General features: G+C 33.7%; 1 protein-coding gene across 4 annotated transcripts in view; it reads right to left on the bottom strand.

Annotated features, from left to right (window-relative positions):
* Positions 1-20,018, bottom strand: part of LOC123306498 (inactive dipeptidyl peptidase 10) — a 341,233-nt gene that overhangs the window by 113,230 nt on the left and 207,985 nt on the right. The window contains exon 1 of one of the 4 annotated variants that reach the window (XM_044888539.1): positions 17,476-17,605. The exons of 2 other annotated variants lie outside the window; for them this stretch is intronic. The gene's annotated coding sequence lies outside the window, so the exon portion shown is untranslated. Of the gene's footprint in view, positions 1-17,451; positions 17,606-20,018 lie in introns of those variants that run through there. One more of the 4 variants, XM_044888540.1, reaches the window with a different exon arrangement.

Genomic DNA, 20,018 nt, shown 5'->3' with positions numbered 1-20,018 from the left:
ACTCACTGGCTTTCTCACAGGACATTGTCGCCTAAAGATGCATCTGTTGAGAATGGGTTTGTCGGACACTGACTAGCGTAGATTCTGTGGGCAGGAGGAAGAAACTCCTATTCACCTGGTTACGGAATGCTATGCCATTGCAAGCCAAAGGAAAGAGTGCTTTGGACAAGAAACTTGTAGGAGTGGGGAATTATCCTCCTTGAAGCCGTCCCAGATATTGGATTTCATCAGATCTCTGGAACTGGAATGCGAGCTGTAAAGGGCGCGATGAAAACAGCTCTGTTAGAGGGCACAATAGACCTTAAGGTCGCAGTGAACTGTAATCCCTCCTCACTATAACTGTAACTAACATTCTTGCTGAAATGAATAGGTAGATCCATATTAGTATTCGTTTTGCCGCTGGATCATCTTTTGATGTTCGAAATATTCACGAAATATTTGTTACAAAGAACGCGTTGCAACAAGTCTTTCTTAACTCACGTGTGTTTTCGTGAGAAGTTTCGATAAAATAATAGAACAATATCTTGCATGAACAAAATATTTCGTAAAATAAATCGGAAGAATATTTTAGATGACCGTCGTGTTTTGTTTCTACGAAATTAAAACAATATTGTATACCGGTAGGTGACTTGGGACAGTCATGTAACTTGGGGCAATTACCCCCCTTGCAGATTTTTTTGTTTCTTACCATTTATGAGTGAAGGACAAACTTATAAGATTGTGTAGCGTCTTTTCGGTTAGTTTAACAATTAATTCCTGTTGAGTTTGCCGTGACTAGAGCGTTCGAATTGACAGGAAGAATTAACTAATTCAGGAGAGTAAAAGCGCGTTTTTTTATGGCCCTTATACTTTCTAGTGTCCTGTACATGTGATTCACTTTGTGCCTGTGTAATTTTTTTTCTGGATACGTGGGATATTAGATATGTCATGAAAGAAGGCTGTTCACAAATCAAACGGCAACACGAATCTTATTCATTTATTTTGTTGTTTCATAGGATGACTTGGGACAATGCCGAATAGATACAAGCGGCGCATTGGCAGCAGGAAATATGTCGATTTTTCGCAGGATATTATTATTTACGTTATTTCCACAAGGAAATGACCAAAGAATGAAAGAAATTAAAGTTCCCTTGTTTTGTTTAGTTTTTTTACATTTGAGTTGCAATATAATTACCTTCCCTGTAATAGGGGTTCATCATTTAATTTCCTTACCGAATTTCAACTATATAATCACAAATTCTAATTTTTCAAAACTATACACCATCCCAAATCACCTATTTCGTTTGAGAGTTGATGAATCAATAGAATTTTAACTTGTGTCCCAAGCTTCCCAAATCGGTGGGTGACTTGGGACAAGTATATTCTATTTTTTTCAAAATTTATATCCGAATTCTGAAGCATTGTATGTATCCTAATCAATAGTCTGAGTCATTAAGCGTATTCGAACCTCTTTTTCAGATAAAAATAGGTCACCTTTTTGAAAATACGACAAGTTGAATTCAACAATCGTCCCAAGTCACTCAAATCTACGGTAGCTTCACAAATCCAGAATTCTTTCGGATACCAGAGCAAAATCAAAACTGCGTGACATCTGGATCATTTGTAGATATTTTACAGTTCAAGAATTGTATTCAATTGTTTTTTTACAAGACTATATTGCTTTTTCGAAAATATTCCAAATTATGGAATTTTGTGTTTTTTTGAAAAGTTTAGTGGAAGATAAGTGGAAGTTGCATGTTTCATCGCTCTGAAACATCACAACAAAATTCAACTAAATATACATAGGTTGCCTTTCTATTGATACTTAGATGAGGTCAAAAAATGCGATTTCTCTAGCAAGTGAAGTGAAGTATTACTTAGTTTAATATCATTCAACTTCAATAATTAGAATATTTGATATGATATAAAATGAGGCTTACGAAGCTAAACTCACTGATGTATTGAACAAAAAAAAATACAAAAGAAAAACCGAAAGAACTATAATCGGAAATATGAGGCCACAAATAATAAAAATTTATTGTACATTGATTATTAGGTTTGGCTAAGGACCTACTCAACAGAAATATTTTCACAAAAGATCGATTTCCAGTTATACCGAAAGTAGCAAACTAGCCACTCAACTATAGCCACCCATTATTTTATGAGACCACAAAAGAGCCTATTTAACGACAATTACAACAATTGGCTTGTATGAAAAAATCGGTTCTCGACTTATTAGGATTTTTGCGTGAATAATCGATGTCTCGCATTTCTTCGAATAAAAAGAGAAAAGATTAGAAAATCTGAAAAAAAATTAAATATGCGAACAGGAGAATATCTCATAAAGATATTCCTAATGCAAAAATAGTGCGGAAGATGCTCCATTTGTGATGAAATAGTCGAAATGATGAGGAAAAATTCTACTTTGTATATTACATCGAATAAAACATCTCTAGGGATTCTCTTTCGTAACGAATTAGTATAACGTGCAACCATCACGGAAATTCCAGCATGTACGAGTTTATCTTTAGATACCTATTATGTTACATGCAGACCTTTCATGGCTCTCTCATACTTGAGCAAGCCTGAAAGGAGTTCATCATGGTTGAAGCGAAGTAAAAGGGTGAAAAAAATTAGGTTCATACAATGCGAGTTTCCGAAACGGGAAAATGCTATGCCTTCGTTATGATAAGTACATATATTTTTTTAAATGTAATGAAATATCCGTAATTGAGTAGGTACGCACAGCTTGTGCATCTTCAACAGAAAAGAATGTATGATTGGCATAAATTCAACAAATTGAATGAAATCTCCAAACCTCCCATGACAAAACGCATGAAACAATACGAAGATGTATTGATATCTAGTTAGCCTAGACCATTTCCATGCATAAAAAAATATTGCGTTACCACAGCAACGAACAATAATCAGAAGTGTCAGTTTGAGGTCAAAAAAGTAAACCAGAGTTACGCAATGAATTAAAAGAAAAAAAATATCTACCGAAATTGTGAAAATCGAAAAATTGGAGTATCGAGCCATCATCAAGTACCTGTTTTTAAAAGGGTTAAGAGGTAAGCAGATTTACTAAGATATGCTTAATACCCTTGGTGATCAATGTCCTTCGTATGCCACCCTGAAAAATTGGACTGCAAGCTTCAAAAGAGGTAAATTTTCCATTGAAGATGATGACCGATTGGAAAGGCCAGTCTCTGTGTCAGTCCCCGAGAATATCGATGCAGTTTGGACATGATTTTATCAGACCGTCGAATTGGGCTGAAATGGATATCTGAAGCATTGAATATTCCATACGAACGCGTTCATCATGTTGTTCAAAGTTCACGTCAATTTGGACATGAGAAAAATTGCTGCAAAATGGATCCCCAAATGTTTGAATGTTAACCAGAAGCGTGCAAGGGTAGAAGCATCGGGTTCGATCTGTGCTCGATTTGAAAACGATGTAGACTTCTTAAACCGAATTGTTACTATGGATGAGACTTGGGTACATTTCTACGATCCAGAAACAAAGCAACAATCGATGAAATGGTGACACTCTGGTTCTCCAAGAACTAAGAAGTTTCGTATCCAAAAATCTGTTGGAAAAGTTCTTGCTTCAGTTTTTTGGGATTACCATGGAGTAATCATGATAGATGTTTTGGATAAGGGTAGAACAACCTATTCGACATTACTGACCACTGACCACTCTACGAGAAAAAATTAAAGAGAACAGACGCGGAAAGCTATCCAGAGGTGTTTTGTTTTTGCAGGACAACGCCCCTGCACACAAATCTCATGTTTCCATGCAAAAAATTCGTGATTTAGGGTTTGAATTACTAGAACAACCCCCTTATTCACCAGATTTGGCTCTATCCGATTATCATCTGTCATTTTGACATTGAAATTTTGTTTGGTTTTATAGTAGGCTAAGAATTTTTCAATATATCCTCGTAATTTCACATTTTCATGTGCCACATCTATATTCATCTCCATTCGATGTACCTGCTATACAGTGCTCGATCTTCCGATAACTCATAGAAATCTTGGACTATATTATAGGAGAATTGCTCCCCATACACGTGCAGATCATCCGTCATATATTATACATGGCGAGTAAAATTCGTAAGGATATCCTTGCGTTTATGGTTAACCTTTAGTGGGTACGGTGGAATAATTATTATTTATTGAATCATCGTGAGTCAGTGGACAAGAGACATTTCAACCTGCTCATGGTAAGTTGTTCTTCAGGAAGAATTGCATTACTATGCGACATGCAATTCCTTCAATAAAGTGATGTTATACAATTCTACAAAACTATCAAATAATTTCATTAAAATTAAGACTACTCACTAGAGTATCCAACAGACAAAAGAAGTTAAGGCCATGCCATTTGAAAAAATGGGCGCATTAACCATTTTTAAAGATTATTTTCATTTGCAGTGTACTTCAGACCATTTATATTTTCTATATAGAATGATGTGAAAACAGAAGAAGCTTAGAAGACTCTTTGGGGCAATGAAAAAGTATACGACTTCTCCTCTGGTTTTCAAAATATGTTTCCTAGTTTAAACCATCCTAACCATGAAAGTCGTCAGAAAAAGAGGCCTTCGTCATAAAGGCACACAGAAAAATTATGGCAATTGGGGTATTTCGAAATCGCAATTTCATTTATGTTCGGAATATAGGATAAAATTTGGGTATTCTCCCAGGCTGGTTTTTCACCAATTTTGGATCAACTACACCTTATTGGGCTTTGAATTCAACTGCCTAATACCTTTTTTTCTCAGACTCTGGTTACTTACATATTGAGTGGAGCTTTGTTAAGAAACTAAGGTCTATAACCTATAAGGGAGTAGAAGGCTTTTTCTGATATACCTGACTGCGTCGGCACTGAGAAAACATTCCCAATGATTATTAAACCTCGGAACAATTATTCGTAGAATAATTGGGTAGTTATGAATTATTTTCCATTAGTCTCTCATTATCTAAATCAATATATGGGGCAATATGGTAGAAGAGTAAATCGAGGACAGAGGAAAGAATGTCAGGAAGGCCACTATGATGACATAAAATAAAATATTATGGAGAAAATTTGTTGAGATATATTATAATCGACGATTAATTAGTACCTAAAACCCATACACCGAAAGGTATAATGTGGGACGAAGATTTTATATATTTAATATTGTGAATCAAATGCCAGACCAACACCGCAAACACGGATTATTATATTTCTAGCACAGATTACAGAGAATGTAATCTCTGTAATCTGTGATTTCTAGCCCTATAATCCTTGACCGCAACGTAGTCGGCAGCATCTTTCCCAGTAGCCCGAACACTTGTACTCTTGCTTTAAAAACAAAAAAACAAACACCATTTTTCTGCGGTCTGGTGCCTTCCTTTTTATCCGACATAATGAATTTATGAAACGACTGCTATTGCCATGCAAACGGCATGTTTCGAAATAACAATCTAATGCCAGATCCAGATTTAGTCACCTTACCGAAGAAACACTGAATAACGCTTGTTGTTTTTATGGTGGTATAGTCTGTTTTCGGAAAGTCATGTCACCTCGGAATTCGCATAAAACCGAGCGAATTCTCACAGTTCATGTTTTCAACAGTGTGCTGCGTTGCCGGTGCACAAGAGATTTCTTTCAATCGTTTTGTCCGGGTCGAAGAGTTACATTCACTCCATAAAATTTGGTTTTCGATCAAATTTCGTCTGTTATACTAATTTTTCATTGGTCATTTGTTTTTTCATTATTTTGAGGATGAACGTGATCAATTATTTCATAACTCACAATGAATTTTAAATGTCTTGGAAAAAAGTTAATGGATTGTTTTCAATATTGCTGCTGAGCTCAGTGATGACGAAGAACTCACACAGGCCATATGAAAGAAGACGTACAGAACCAGTTTTTGATATCGATAACTTTGATCAAACTGCTACAAGCAATCTCATATATGATATGTACAATAATAGTAAGTATTCTCCTTCGATGGTTGTTAACTCAGAAAAATGTAACTGTTTCAAAGATACGTATCTATGTGATCATATAAAAAATGAACTCAATGATTGGCCTAATGATTGTCATAGATCTTTGTGAACGTTGGTTTTAAATTTTCTGAAGATGATCCAGGAAGGAGTTGAATCGAAATTCCTTCAGAATCTTCAAAAAGAATGAAGTTTTACAAAGCCTACATTCAATACTGAATTCAAGAATTGTGGCCGTTCATTCTCTCCAACAAAACTTGTATTCTCAAAAATACACTACTACTACGACTAAATTGTGGGGAAAATAGAGACTTTCTAGTTGATAAATGAAATATAATTAATCATTTAAGAATATAATTAAAGTATTTCTCTCGTGATTGCAATAATTGTAGAAACTTCATATCGGAAAAAATTCTGTTGTGTTCGTAAAGGACTGGAGGTTTTCAATTACTCATGATATGATTGAAGTAATTTTATGTTGTCACAGGTAGGTACTATGTTTTTCATACTCATAATTTTAAGGTGGCAGTTTTCAGATTCCGAATGAGAGTAATTATTAATGTAGTTCACAAAAAACTAAGTAAAAACAGTCGAACAGTTAGGATCGAGATTTTGATCAGTCCCTACATAAAAAAAAAATCTTTCAACCTCAACTTTGTTTATTCTCATTCATAAAGCAAATAAATTTCATTAGATTCTGAATGAATCATAATTCATTTTCCATTTCACATGAAAATTCTTTATAACCAATGTGAGCAGTGAAAGCTAGGATTATTTCTCTTTCAGTCTGGCAACTTCTGACGTCACTTCATTGCCAAGATGAACCAAGTCTATTTTTTTATACGATGTACGGTGCGTACATCTGAATCCGGCATAAAGTAGATGTGACAAGCCTTCAGTAACTTATGAGCAAGTTGTTTTTATTGCCAGCTCCCGAACCTTTTCGCCGATAACAACTCCAAGGGAAAATAACTGTACGTAGTCTATTCCTCGAACTGAACGTCTTCAATATGAATAACTTCAAATCGGATCCAATATATTCAGCGCCTTTTATACTGATGACGGGTGTGTTTACTTTACGGTAAGAATTTTCCCTTCGGATAAAACGATACAATATTCTACTTCATATTTGAATTCCTTTTCTCGCAGTGAATACCAAATTCGACTGCTGCGACAATAATTTCGTATTCTGATAAGATTCTCGAGGCTGTTGTGTATTTATGGTACCAGGCAAACTGTTATTTCAAATTTCGTCTGTCGATCGAGTTCGATTTTTCATATTTATAGTCCTAAAATCAACCTCGGGAGCTGGAGATCGAGTGGATATATACTCTGAATAATGGATTCACCGGAATGGAGGAAACAGAGCTTATCCAGGAATATTTCTCATCACATCGAAGAAGTCTGGATACACTCAGTAGTCCTTTGAGAAACCTTTAGCCCTTTGAGAAACAATTCAAATTATGACGATAAGCATAGGAAAATTCTGAACAGTATTCAATCATAATCAACTCGTAACAGAAGTAGATAATTCCAATTGGTAATCCAATCCAATTTGTACCATGATTAATCGTTTTTCAAGATGAAGAATCCTTGTACTTCAAAAACTCCTACCAGAGTCTTCACTCATCCAGGTACTGAACTCGGCCGAGAGCAAGAGTCACTGCACTGTAGCCCAAGGCTACATGGTCTTCCATCTGGCAGATACTTCCTGATATAATCCTGATAGAACCTTTTTTTTTATTTTTAGTGAGAGAATCACTTTGAAATTCTGCACAAGGCTCGGCATCGCTACTTTACATCTGGGCACTATGAGTTCAAATTCTGTTGCTGAGCATATTGGACAGGGTGGGCTTTTGATGACGAAAAGGACGAAATTAGAAGAAGAATGAATTAATTACTCATACTAGTTGCTCAGACAAGTCGATTTTTTTCGATTGGGACAAATTTACATCTATATATAACATTTCGACAATGTGTTATAATATGACATTTTTTGTTGCAAATAACTTGTTTGATACCCCCTTGAAATTTGGACCTTTTAAAAGTAGACACCCTGTATAGGCTGAATCGCAAAAAAAAAAGGGTACTTAAAAAAAATTAGTTCCATAAATAGTTACTACCGGAGTATTATTGAAGACAGAAATATAGAATTTTTGAAAATGAGGATATTATCTTCGAATTTTTAGGGTGCCATTATACTACTAAAGTTTAGGGTACAAACAAAATATTTTGTAACACCGAAATAGTGTACCACGTCAAATTCATAGAAATTTTGTGCTTAAACGTAGTTTGCAAACTGTCTCCCTTGAATCAAAAATCGCAATTCTTCAAAATGAATTCATTCAGAAGGTTTTGCTTTAGAAACATCGACTGTTTCTTTCACGAAACAGTCACATTGAATTTATACAGGCTGTCCCTAAAATGGAGGTACAAACGAAGAGTGGAGATTTCTGAAGTGATTTTGAGAGTAAAAGTCTCGCAAACGTTTCATTTTCAAGATACAGGGTGTTGAAGTTACCAGCTTACTAACTGAATTTTCATAAGAAATTTGATTTTTCTGAAGATTTCGATTTTAAATAAATCGAAAACTCGTCATTTTGTTGAATTGAGTCTCTTTAACCTAGCTAGACCAATAAGGACCCTCCCAATAGTTATCAGATCATCCTGTATATACACTATCGAAATTGGCCTGTCGTATGGTGTGAACTATCAATATCAATATTTATTCGAATTCCAGTTGATTATTTTATGAAGTGTTGATACTATGAGAGATAAACTTGGAAAAATTTTTAATTAATTAACTTTAATACCCTGTATCCCGAAAATGAACCGTTTCAGGTCTCATGTTTATAAAACTTTTTTTTTTTTTTAATTATTCAAGGAATGTTTTCTTTTCGTTTGTACTTTGTACAATTTAGGAACACTCTGTATAATCAAAAATTAGGAATGATTTGCACTTATTTGAGGAGCTTTGTGGAAATTTATATCCAACACAAAAAAAACACGAAAAGTGAGAAGTTGATTTCATGAAAGAGCACACAAATAACCTATTTTCCTCCATTTCACAGCAAAGCCGCAACACAGCAGAACAAACTTCGACATTTAATTCTATTTTTACTAGAATACATTGAGCCAGATCAACACAATGCGTTTAAATACAACATTGGATGGGGCTCAGTTCCGTATAAGCAGGCCTCTTATTATAAATACGAATTCTGGACAAATGACAACAGACTTGATCAAACATTAGTCCAAATTCTATCTTTCCTCGTTGTGCTAGATCTATTCCAGAATAACTTCTTCGTCTTTATGAGGAAACTTTAGATGACAACTTAATTGAGGCATAAGAGGATCTATTCACCCTTATTACTCGGCGGAAACCATGCTCAACTTTCACGAAAAGGATCACGAACGCTATTCGAACAGTTCAGGATCCATTATTTTATGAATCACGCAATACCGATGTCTATCAAATGGTGGGAATCATCGAAGGATTATTCTAACATGCTTTTAATCGACCGACCATCTTTCAGTCAGGATTTTCGGATGAAATATGGTTGTCATATTGTTGAGCTTCAATGCTATATGAAAACTTTCATATACAGGGTGTCTCAAGTGAACTAGCTACTCTTCATAACCAGTTGCACAATTGACTCGACTAATCTACGCTGCAAAATACACATATGATCTTCGATTCTATCTATAAGAATAAATATGAATTGTTACTTTTTCCAATTTATCAACTGCTCTAATTAATGAACCTTGTGAATATTCGAATGAGGAGAAATGCAATACTGGAAAGAGTTCTTGAAATTGAATTCACAATATTTTGATAATCATTCCATTCATCCATAGTGATTGCAACTGCAGACTATGTATATATAGGTATAGGGTAGCTATATTTCAAACAGTAGGTTATTTTTTAACGGATCTAAATTCTGTTTATTCTGTCAAAATTAAATGGATATATACCTATGAAGTTACCTCTATGTGCATTTGAACATATCCTTACACGTGGTTGAGATAAAGTTTGTAACCAAGTCCTTTTGAACCAAAAGGATAATGTTTATGAAATGCAATGGCGCAAAATGCAACTGATATAGGTACAAGTTTTTGCAGCTACTATACTTCTGATTGAACCGGAAATACCCTCATTTTTTTAAATTTATATAGGATCTCCTGTATATCTCTTGTATAAGATATTGAAAGAGCTTGGGATTTCGAATTCGTACATACTGGGTTCAGTGTACAAAATATGTATACACGAGGAATTATCTCACGTTAATCAACTTCTTTTTTTGAGTTTTTTACATCATCATAAAAAAACGTTCAGATATGATTTTGCGCCATTGAAATTACCGGCAAAATTTCATAATAATTGTCCTTTTCGTTCAAAAGATATTTACTTGGTTCTATACTTTATCCCAACCCTGTATATGAAATTAATTCTTGTATCTTCCACTAAAGTTATTTCACAGAAAATTTGATCATGTTTCGAGCATTGTGATGAATTCGAAGCGACTTAGGAATAACTTGATGTTGAAGATAACAAAGGTGAAAATTCACTGGTTGTCCAAAACACCATATATTTCATTACGATATATTCCTTCATATCTTTTATCCCTCTGACAAAGACATTTTCGAATTTCTGGAGAAAAATTGGTGCAATCAATAATAAGTTTCCCATTAAAAGTGCCATTTATCCTGTATTCTTCGAGATTGGAAAATTAATCAACTAGGCGGTGTTCAATGATAAATGAATATCCAGAATCATTTCCCATTGATATATTGATATAGATTATAAAGGTATCAACTGCACAAAGCTCTTATATAGAGAAATCGAATGAAATAGGTACTATTCTTTTTTATTTCACTATACATATAACGTTTTTCGACGACCTGGGTATTGTTTTGAGAGAAGCACGTCTTGGGAAACACTAAAAATTTTTATTTTGAAAATTCATATCTTTTCATCGAAAAAGTTGATGACTTTCAGGTCAAATAATGATTGATCCTCGCATCTGACGAAATATTTTCAATAAATTTTCCAAACATAAGTGGAAATTTTGTAGGAAATAAATTCAATTCTTTTGGAAAATTTTGGAGAACAATAAATGTCAGGGCATAGACTGATATGAATATTTGAAAATTTTGGAAAATAAATAATATATATATATATATATATATGTATATATATATATATATATATATATATATATATATATATATATATATATATATATATATATATATATATATATATATATATATATATATATATATATATATATATATATATATATATATATATATATATATATATATATATATATATATATATATATATATATAATATTCTCGTATTATTTTACGAGACGTTTCCGCGTAATTTGATATTCTAAAAATGGGTACTTTGGCTGAATTCAACTCTGTTTAATAGATCCACAGAATAAACCTTGAAACATATAACACATAACAGATGAGTAGTGTATTTTTCTTGTTATTCTGAAGGGAATTGTGTTGTTATTATAGTGTTCTTTGGAGAGATTTTGGAGATTAAAACAGAGTTAATATGAGTGGTTGCAAGCTGCATACGTTATTATTATCGAAAATAAAATTCAAATCAAGAGAAGAATATTCAATATTTATCGCCAAAAATTGCGGTAACTCATACATGATAAAAGAGAATGGAACAAGTGAGTTTTGAAAGTTGAAAAGGTATATTTTGGAAACGGTACATTTTCGCTGAAATAATGTTGGTGTCATTCGATAGTATTTTGTCCGCTCTATCGTCCTGTGACCTTTAATTCACCAGTTTCGAGACACCCTGTATGAAAAAGATCTCCTGTGACGATTTGCAATTGAAGGATGAATGGCAAGTTTAATAATGAAGTAATCCCAAAATATTTATGGATAGTCGGAAACACCCTTCGGAAATTGTGATCGATATTAACAGAGTCAATCTAATTCCATTCATTACAGAATTGATGCCCCATTTTGAAGAAGAAATATTCCAATCAACATTCCCATGAAAAATTTTAGAGTGCTGCAGAAGCTCAACAGATCAGAAGAGGGGTCATAAGGCCCAATAATTAAATTTTAAAAATTCGCAATGAACCTCTTTTACACTTGAGAAACTTCTCGTCGAATAGGGAAATATAAGGATAATTAATTTTCCTCAATATTCTACTGTTGGGAAAAAAGAGTTATGAATATTTCATATTGCGTAGGCTAATTCTATACAGTATTAATATTTGAATGAATATCGCACATTCTGCAATATTTCATAAATGTTTGATGCAAGTCGTGTGTCTTTCTGAGTACTTACTCGAATGAATTTGTTTGGGAATTTATTAGGAGAAAAATTACGACAAGAATTAAAATTATGAAAAATTTCAAATCAACATATGTATCAGATTTATTAAGAGAGTAGGAATTTTTCTCTCGCTCATTAACCTTACCGAAAATAATTGTTAGTATACTGAGCGTGATATGGAACCTGAAAAGAAAAATAAAGCACGTTGCAATCTATATTGCTTATTGCTCAAATAAATAATTGCGGGGTTTTACTAATGATATCATGTCAGTTTTTATCTTCGAAAACCAAGTTCTTTATGATTTTTCAACGAGACACATGTTCAGATTTTGAAATCAATAGATTACTGGCGCTTTGGCTTAGTTTTCTTTTGTGAAAAATATTTTTAGGAAAATCAAATCGCCAATTCTGATAGTTATTAAATATTTATCAAGGAATCCATTCTATAAATAGCAAAAGAAACTACGTTATCTCATCCAGACTGTTAATTGACGAGTACCTAACTATATTTTTTAAGTAATTTCATTTGCATGAAGACAATACAGGCTGTTCCTAAATTATTGCGATAAAATTCAGGGGTTGAATGTTCGTATGAAATTAAGATGAGTCTTTTCTATCTATAACAAAATTTCCTCAGCCCACCCCTTTCCGAGATATCACTCTTAAAAAGTGGAGACTAAAAGTCAGTTTTTATTTATTTGAACGTGTATGGAAACCCGTAACAGGAAGACTATATACGTTCGTGTATTTTGGCTGGAGGTGGTCATTTCCAGCATTTATTTTTACAAATTATTACAAATGAATAAAATTTATTATGAGTCCTTCCACAGTTAACATATTAACTATTTTACACTCAATTCAGGAATAAAAAAAACATGATTTGTAAACAAAACAATTTATAATTTCATTTCATGAAACTACAGAAAAAAATAAAAACTGAATTTTAGCCATCACCTTTTAGGGGGGATATCCCAGAAACGGGTGGGCTGAGGAAATTTTGTTGAAGGAAAGACCCACCTTAAATACATACGGATAATTACATCCTGAATTTTGTCGCATGAATTCAGACCTGTATATTAGATAAGATATTCTTTTTCTTTCATTATTATCAATAATTTCCTTTCCATGCAAATCTAAAAAAACAATAAGAATAAAAGCTTGACATCATGATATTTTTCACAAAGAAACATTTTGAAAGGTTATTGGCTGAATTTTGGGCTACTAGTGACTTTGAACTCTGCTACTTTACTCTTAGATGTTGAGATATGAACCCGGATCATATAATAGGGAATACTCATTCTGACTAAAATGATGTATTTTTTATGAAATATCTTTGAAACGTCACATTTTGAAATAACCATTTAAACCGTTTAGCAAAAGAAAATTATTTTAAGTACTTAGAAATGACAAATAAAAATGGGTATTTAGAATTTAAAGCGTTTCGTTTCTATTGCACAAGTTGGCAACATCCACTGAAATATGCGTTGAAAATAAAGGACAACAAATACACTAACTTGATGGGATAGACAAAGATGGATGTCTATGAAGTCTGCGACGAACAAGGGAGGTCGTAAATTTTTATGGGATTTTTATGGCCGGTTGCTGTTGAGACTCGCCATTGAGTACGCACCTCATGATGGCTGTAAATCAATAGCTGTTATTTTATAAACAAGCCATTGTTCTTTTTATTTTCTAGTAGGAGCTGTTGCCAAATCGTAAACTAGAAACGAAGCGATTTGAATTTTAAAAGCTCATATCTGAAGAATGATTTTGAGTAGTTTCCGCGGTGCATTTGAAAAATTCATGAATGAAACTCATAATAGGTGCTTTCGTTTGCATAAAAAGTGTAGCACTTTTCCACACTCGATTTGATTTACACCAGTGTATAGGAAGTGTAGTTTATCTACACATAGTCAAAACGAGCTGCAGATAAACTACACCTCCTCTGCTCTGGTGTAAATTCAATCAGCAAACGAATACTAAAATCGAGTGTAGAAAAGTGTTACACTTTTTATGCAAACGAAAGGACCTAATTATTCAGTTTAAACTTGCATATCCTGTGGTAACCCAAATTGGGGAGAATTCCATATTAAGCAGTATAAACAGATGATAATACATGAATATTGTATGACTGGCTATTCGAATAGCATAATTCATATTTGTAATCCTATATTGCCAAGCAATTGGTGGTTTTATATAGTCTTCCTAAGATCAAAGAATAAAAATCTACGTATATTCGACCTAATGGTCCGATAGTTCTCATTCGTAGGAAACTGAATGAATCCAATTTAATATGAACATATTTTATTCTCATGATATAAGGAAAAAAGTTGCAACAATATTTGAAAAATTTTTTCTTCAAGAATGTTTCTTGGTTTGTGTGTGGCTTGTTGAAGGAAACAATTGGAAACTTCTGTTAGTATTTAAAAAGGGGAAATATCATGATAATTATATTTGATAGAAGATTTCTGTAAATATTGATACCAGGTTTAAGAACGACTGATTGGAAGATCAATGCTTAATTGGCGAATCAACATCGATTTATTTTCAATCGATAATTCCGTAGGTAACGAGCATTTCTGCATCAAATTATAATCCACATAAACCCATTTAATGATAAAATCGATTGCTACTTCTTCAGTACCTATTTGAGGAATGAGAAGTTTTTAGTGATTTTAATCAAGAATTAAATTGAGTGAATGTTAAATCGTTAATCGAGCAGTCAAACTTATGTGAAAGTCACCGTAAACTGGGTTCAGAAGAACTACTCTCTATTAAATGAAAAGTTAAAATTCTTCAATAGAAAATACCGGGAGCTGGGAGCTGCCAAGTCCACGGAATTCGAGGCCATTCTGGGTGTACCGCAGGGTACTATAGACGGTCTACTTTTGTTCTTGGTATATTTGATGATTTGCCCGCTATCTCCAAGGAGACCGAACATGAAGAAGTTGGATCAGACATAAAGACCTTTTTATACGCTGACGATATACACGGGACTGAATGCGGGTGTTTGAGCAATAGTCCCAAGCTTAATACTGAGAAAAAAAATAAACTATTTTTTACGATCACTAGATCCAACTTTGATTACCGCTATATAGAATATAGTGTAGATAACCAAAAAATCGAGTGAGTCCTGATGCTAGACGTCACAAACGTCAAATCCTCAACTTAGTCACGAGGTCAAAAATCTAAATTATGTATTGTACACTTTTGTGGTCAGGGAAATCAAATTGATAGATATTGACACTTTGAAAACCATTTTTTGAGTTGGTAGATCTCAAACAAATAGGTTTTATTTTTATTGTGCAGAAACTGGCACTTCTAATTATGTTGCATATGAGATTCAGACTCGTTTCCTCAATAAAATATCTGGATATTTATATAAATGAACGAACTCCAACAAAACTAGAAGTATATGTCCATTTTGAAAATTGTAGTTCAAAATACATGGAAACTGAATTGTTTGAATATTTATCAGAGTGTGTACAGGGTGATTCATAACTATTGGGACATAGGCTAAGGGCAGATTGTTTGGACCAAAATATGGCGATAAGACCAAATATACCTCAATAAAATATTGCTGTGGAAAAAGATAGAGGGCGTTAAAGTTGAATTTTTTTTTTCGTTTTTGATAATGATTTCACTGTATATTTTCTCACCCGTTTTTGAGAAAATCACAATTGAACAGTTCAGAGCATCGGAAGGGGATTTGAAGTAACGATTTATTTATTTTATTCATTTATTTCGACGATAAAGCATAATTAAAAACACTGTAACATAAAAAGAAAAAACTTAAATTAAATGTTATACGTGGTCTCCTCCGATTCTTATGGCTTTTTTAATTCTTTTAATAAAGGACTTTCGAATTTCGAAGAAAATATTATTCTGTCCCCTTATAAAAAATTCAACTTTAACGCCCTCTATCTTTTTCCACAGCAATATATTATTGAGGTATATTTGGTCCTATCGCCATATTCTGTTCCAAACAATCTGCCCTTAGCCTATGTCCCAATAGTTATGAATCACCCTGTATAATTGAAGTCTATCTTAATTGAATATTATCAAATGCTAAATGTAGGAGCAAAAACCTTATGCTCTATACATATAGGTAGTATAGGTAGTCCATGTAGTTAATTATCACATAATAATTTCTTGTTTCATTGCCTTTCGATGATACCGAAAATAAACAATAAAAATTAACTGTTATCCAAAAAAATGAAGAAATTGATTTTACTATTATTGATTGAATTATGAAATTGTCATCTGTATAAAACAGTTAACTATATATAGAGTAAACAGAGTGAGAAAAAAGGAGACGAACGAAATTTATATCTTTATTCATGAAAAGTTCCCAAATAAATTCTTATTTAAAATTACTCAACTTCAAATGTTGAGGAATTTCTCATACACCCTCCATGATGAGAGAGAAGTAGTTTAATTGGAAATTAAAAGGGTGATTGAAGGGGTTTTTTCAACCCTTTTCATAGAAATAAAAAAATAGTAATTGATGAAAGATGCAATACGATATTTCTGGAATTGTGATTTTTATTTTTTTCTTAATTCGCCAACCCCAAAAAAGAGATATGTTTTCCATAATATTTCAAAAACAAGAATCAGTCTGCATAAAAAATGGTTTTTAAAGGTTTATCTATTTCAAGCTCAAAAAGTTCATTTAGAAAACTTAACAATTCTCATAAGAGGGTGCATAAAAAACTCATCAATTTTGCATAAAAAATTGAGTAATTGGCAATAAAATTGGCGTTTTCGAGAATTTTTCCACAAAATAGTAGATACCCTGGATAGTACTTTTTACTCACTCTATATATCCTTTTATCAGTTTGAATAAGTAGTGGAAATTTCAATATCACTGTATTTTGAAAAAGATTTAAACAGTTAATCATTGGGATAAACTCATGTAATTCGTCATAGTTATCTTTGTGGTAAACATTCAAATTTGAATAATAAATTTACTCTGTTCAACAATGCTCATTTCAAGCTATAGGTCTAGATGTAATTTACTTTGTTTTTTCAATCGGAATCAACAACCGTCCTATCTTCATTGAAGTGTTATTAAAAATTTTGAATTCACTGATAAAAAATTCGGTCGTTCCCAAAAAAATCACCACGTGAAATTAGGAATTCAATTGCCAAACACTGTCAACCTTGAACCTGGCAATCTACTTTACCAACTCCTGTTCCTTCGGGAAAACTTTTCTTTTGTCCTAACCGCCAGTGAGCCCCGTGCAATAAACGCTCTGTTAAGAGTTCGCGAGCGCAAATCTTCAGCGTCGCGAGTACGCCGAACGACTGAATCCTCTGTGCCACTGGCGTTGCGACGGAGTCCGTCGTAGGCGTGGTGTCCTAGGATTGCAGAGAAGATGCTGCATGCGTTAACGGGACGCGCGAAGTTAACCCGTGGTCCTGGAGGTTCGAACCCGCCAAATGTTCAGGAATGCACGTGTTGAATTATGAAAGCTTGTTTCGTCTGGAAGTTCGATGCACCCCCACTATCGATTGTGAAAGTTTGCGAGTTTTTCGTTCTCAGGAGCGACAAACTGTCGAGGTTAATTTTCTGAATGAGCTTTTACTTGGAAATCGTCCTAGTCAATTCATTCCGTAGTGGTTCTGGCTAGTGATTTATCCAGTATTTTCTTACGCCTTATTAGATTCTGTATTGAGTAGTAGTCATTCGGTATTTTCGATTATTTACGCTGTTTAGGGTTCAAATGGTCATTTTAGCTTTCTCTCTTGGTTTGCGAGTAATCAAAGTACATAGGCTTAAAGGTTGCCTTTCAGCCGGTATTTATTCTTGCTTATTTCATGTAGCTCTGCTTTTTCTGATTTTCCGCACCTTATCCGTTATGTGTAGGGTATTGAGCATGCTCAGCTCGACTTCCTTGCTGCTTACGCGAAAGGTGATCAAGTGTACGCCAAGTACCAGAGCAACCGTTGGGACCGACATCTACGTAAGGCCGTATATCGCGTCCAGATGTACGACAACACTCCGTACAGTAAACTTGAAACCTAAATTTCAACCCCCCCTGTCCTGTCCGAGTTCTACCACTGCTGGGGGTACTATTCTTGGCTGGCGTGCAAACCCGTTGGGAGCAGAAACCAGAGTGGTGAACAATGGTGCCTTTTTCCCCGTCCCATCCGGTTTTCCCCGCTGGAAGTACAATTCCTGGCTGGCGTGCAAACCTGTTGGCAGTACAAAACAGAGGGAAGCACCGTTCTTTACCACCATGCCTTGTTTCCCCGACCTCCGTATTTTTGAAGCTGAGTTCTGACTTCGTTGTCCGTTAAGTGAAAGTCTTGGTTGTGGCTGGCGAACCATTCTGTAACATCCGGGGTGCATTTGAAATCGGATCACTTTTTCTTTCCGTTTAATTGACCCCGTGAAATTATCACCTTCTCATTTCTATTCTTAAACAGGGTGTTTCAATGGGGAACGGAAGAGGTTTTGGAGATACCACATTCATTGGCTCCTACTGACTTCGTATCCCTATCAGACGAACCACCCGCTATATTTTCTTCATATTTGGCAAACGTGTTTCTTATTCAAAGCTCAAATGTATCATGCAATAACCCCAAGGAAAATCCAGTCCGGGTTGAAAAGAAATTATGAATCGTCTGAATCCTACAACACCTTGTACATGGAAATTTTGAAAATCCGTTTCAATGTTTGAGAAAACCACAAAAAACTTAACTTAGGAGTGTGCTTTAAATTTTCGCACAGACAGTTCTACTGCACAAATTTTTAACGTAAAATTGAAGTTTTTAAGAACTTGGATTCCTGAGACTTGTTTGAAGTGACTTTCAATGATGAATTACCAAAATTATTGGATCCATAAATATTTTGATATTACTTAGTAATTAGTTATTACCTTGGTTTCAATTTTTGTTGCTGCAAACCATTTCAGTTTTTATTTTTGAGTTACTCTCTTGTCATTTCCAGAAAAAATTAACTCTGATGTTGCTTGGATATTGCTATTGAATGTTTCAGTGAAAGAAATAAGATGAATTAGGTCAATTTCATTTCTGTTTCAACAATTATTTACAAGTTTTCAAAATAAAAAAAGTGTACAAAACAAACATAAATCAAGGTACCTTGATTTCAATCCCATGGCTTATTATGTCTGGGGTTACAATGAAATCACTATTATATTCCCCTGATGATGAGATGGGATGAGCTTATTTTAAAAATAGAAGAATTTAGCCAGAAAATAAGGAATATTCTGAATGTAATTCGGAAAGCAGTTCGGCTTGTTCTGAAACGAGCAAGAAAATATTTAGACCAAAATATACTACCTTTAGAGCAGTTTATGTAGTTTTTTCTTTAAATTTTGTATTTATGTTTGATCTTTTTTTTCTAATTTGAAAAAAAATCATATAATTGTTTTAACAAAAATGATACCGACCTAATTCATCTCAATTCTTCTACTGAAACATTCAATAACAATACTCAAGCAATATTAATTTCGATAATCAGTTAGCTACATACAGGGCCTTAATTTTTTCTGGAAATGACTAGAGAGTAACTTAAAAATACAAACTGAAATGGTCTGCAGCTATAAAAAGGAAAACCAATGTAATAAGTATTCACTAAATTATGTTAAAATAATTATGGATTTAATATTTTTGATAATTCATCATTGAAAGTCGCTTGAAACAACTCTCAGGAATCCAAGTTCTAAAAAACAATTTTACGTTAAAAATTTGTGCAGTAAAA

The sequence above is a fragment of the Coccinella septempunctata genome, chromosome 2 (genome assembly GCF_907165205.1).
Source record: "Coccinella septempunctata chromosome 2, icCocSept1.1, whole genome shotgun sequence".
Classification (NCBI taxonomy): Eukaryota; Metazoa; Arthropoda; class Insecta; order Coleoptera; family Coccinellidae; genus Coccinella; species Coccinella septempunctata.
The sequence above is the reverse complement of the archived record's forward strand: the minus strand, read 5'-3'. Positions and strand labels throughout refer to the sequence as shown.